The sequence below is a fragment of the Vicia villosa genome, linkage group LG5, assembly GCF_029867415.1.
Source record: "Vicia villosa cultivar HV-30 ecotype Madison, WI linkage group LG5, Vvil1.0, whole genome shotgun sequence".
Lineage (NCBI taxonomy): Eukaryota > Viridiplantae > Streptophyta > Magnoliopsida > Fabales > Fabaceae > Vicia > Vicia villosa.
In genome coordinates, this window is record NC_081184.1 from 162,285,806 (window position 1) to 162,289,030 (window position 3,225).

Below are 3,225 nucleotides of genomic sequence, written 5' to 3' on the forward strand. Positions count from 1 at the left end.
CTTTTGATTATTACTTCACTTTATGTTTGAATTATAATAGATTCAATTTTTGAATCATGCTGCTGTTGGGATTGTAATTGTTTCTATTTGGAATTTCTCCAATCTGGACGTTGGTCTTGTAAATTGTTAGGATTCACTGTGAGGTTGAATGTTACATGGAACTTTGAAATCACTTTAATTAGTTACATGCTTGAACTGAAGCGTGGCTCCGTTTGAACCTTGAAATGTTGGTTGTTCGTGTTAAATTATGTCGGGTGTTCTTATTAATGTTATGCTTATGTAAGTGATAAAATCACAAGACTCTTAATGTTGAAATTCATGATACGATACTCTTAATTTTATTTTCGAGTGAAGTTTCGATGCAGGTTTTATAAATTTTTTGAACCTTGCACTGTTGTACAGTGTGTGCATTGTCAGTTTAAGCACTAGAGCGGTTTGAAAACTACAATCAAATTTTTCTAAGCCTTTCTTCGCCCTTGCATCAAGCGAAACAAACTTTCAGTGTATTGCAACAACTGGAGATGGTTCAATTATGGTGGGATCTGGGAAGATAAGATTGTATTCGAAAATGTCTATGAGGCAGCCTAAGACTGCATTTCCTGGGTTTGGTTCTTCTATTTCAAGTGTTGGTGTCACTTTTGGTGGAAAATGGGTGTTGGGAACCACTGATAATTATTTGGTTTTGATTTGTACATTTTTTACTGGTTAAAATGGGAAGATAAAGACTGGATTTGGTGGTTGAATGAGAAACAGGTTAGGTGCTTTTAAACTATTGAAACTCACTCCTCTGGATTCGCATTTGGAGGGCACTACCAATATGTTTCATGCTGGTCACTTCTCACGGGTAAGTTTCATTTAGAAGCAATTAACTGTCTTTGAATCTAATTGACTTTTTTAGATCCTTTAAATAAAAAACTCATACCTGCAAATTTCATTAAACTTGAAATTTTGTCCGTGAACTACCATCAATAGCTTACGGACATTTGTTAAGGGCAAATAATCTCTCTTGCTCTGCACATTTGTTGTTGTTTGTGGCTCTTTTTCATTTGGAACTTGTGTAACTACTCTATTTTAAGTATTTGCATGCTTATGTATTAGAGGAAACAATCTAACTAAACTTAAAGGTTAATAAGTTAAGCTGAAGTTACTATTTTTGTTATTAGGTTGGTTATTCAGCACCCACTCAAGCTGCTATATGGGAAGATCTTAATCTATCCCTTGCTCAGGTAATTATTACTATTATTGTTTTTCCTCTTTTATATTAACTTAAAATTTTTAATAATTGAATGTTTTGAATGTTTGGTTCTTTGGTGACCATTGGTGCAATGCTTGGAGCTATAAAAAGTGGTTGAATTACTGATTTGGTTGGCAGAAAAGAGGTATGTATGTAACACTTAATTATTTCGTTTAAGATTTTGACACATGGATGAATAAAGTTCTGTAACATCAAACAAACAGGCTATGAGAATTTCAACAGGATTTTGCATTATCGGATGGTTAGTTGTCTTCTTCTCTAAGGTATGTATTTGTTCATCATCTTCTAAATAAAAAAAAGTGTGGCAAAAAAGAAAAGAGAAACTTATTACTTGTAAATGTAATGCAGGGTTCTTCTACACTTGACTTGGGGAGGTTATTCACAGGATATGGAATTGGTGTCATTTCATATGTGGTAATTAATTCATAATCAATTTCAACTTATTTTCATTCAAAGGAGTTTAACTTATTTATATATGTTGCCTCTTCACTGTAATGTTTCTAACCAAAATAAGAAAAAATGATCAGATTCTAGTATATATAGCAGAAATAGCACCAAAAATTCTAAGAGGAATGCTTGCAACAACAAATCAGGTGAGAAAATATATCAAAAGAATGTATATTGGATCATTTGGTTAATTAAGTATGATTGAATTGGATTTTAGCAGTGACTATATGATTGTTTTGCAGCTCGTGATTGTTATTGGATCATCGTTGTCATTTTTAATAGGAAGCATCATAAATTGGAGACAACTAGCACTAGTAGGTAGTAATTCATAACATTAGTTTTAAATTTTTGCCTTAAAGATATTACTAATCAGAGATAAGCAAATATCTAACCAATGGTTTCGCATTGCTTGAACTTTTGAAGGACTAGCGCCTTGCATTTCCTTGTTGGTTGGTTTATGCTTTATTCCCGAATCTCCTATATGGCTGGTAAGGATTAAGCTATAACGTTTGTTTGATTAACTTATTCGAGCTTATCTACTAATACAAGCACTTCTGAGACATTTATAAGAAAGCTTATGAAAAATATGTGACCTGTAATGTGTTTAATAATTGTTTTAAACTTTTCAAACAAAAATTGATTAAGAATTTGTATACACATATCATGTCTAATTTAGTTTTATATTGATTATTTGAGATGACTTATGTGCCCCGTCACTTACTTATTAACTCTATTTTTATTCTATGTGATTAATTATTTTTGCTACTGATCCTTTCAAAGAAGTGGTGTATTATCTAAAAAACGCTTAAAATGTCATTTTTTACGTGCAAAGAAAGCGCTTTTTAGGAAAAGCGCTGCCTATATTACACAATAGAAAGCGCTTTTTCCTGAAAAAGCGCTGCCTAAAGATGCCAACAGAAAGTATAAAAGGCTAGACAAAGCGCTGCTAAAGGCCTACTTTAGAAAGCGCTTTTCCAAGAAAAAGCGCTGCTACATACCTACTTTAGAAAGCACTTTTCAAGGAAAAGCGTTGTCTAAAGTATACATAAGGTAGCGCTTTTGCGTAAAAAAACAATGTCTATATCTACAGCAGCACCATCATGGGAAGCGCTTTTAAGCGTTGTTAAAGGCCAAAAAAAGCGCCTTCTTTTCCCTTTTTTGGCGTAGTGTTTCAAAACAATTCAAACACATTATTCATCTCATTTTCAAACACAAGTGCACTTTCTCTTAAACTTCCATTGAAAGTTGTTGCATACAATTTTCATACCAGTCTAGAAAGTTTCAGCATCATTTCATTGAGCAGTTGTATAACATACTTGAGAGTTGTTTACTTGAAAGAGAAGATCAATTATTGCAAATGATAAAAGTATTACAATTTCAAACTTCTTATAAAATCCTGATTTGTGTATATACCTTGTTGTCAAGGATTGTTGGAAACAAGAGAGTTGAGAAGAAAGCATTGTTTTCTTTTTATACTTGATTGGTGTAGATACCTTGTTGTCCAAGATTGTTGGAAGCAAGAG

The 3,225-nt window shown here is 32.7% G+C and overlaps 1 pseudogene; it reads left to right on the forward strand.

The window, feature by feature from the left end:
* Window positions 1–568: 568 nt before the first annotated feature.
* LOC131605897 (sugar transporter ERD6-like 16) lies at window positions 569–2,208 on the forward strand (annotated as a pseudogene).
* Window positions 2,209–3,225: the final 1,017 nt, after the last annotated feature.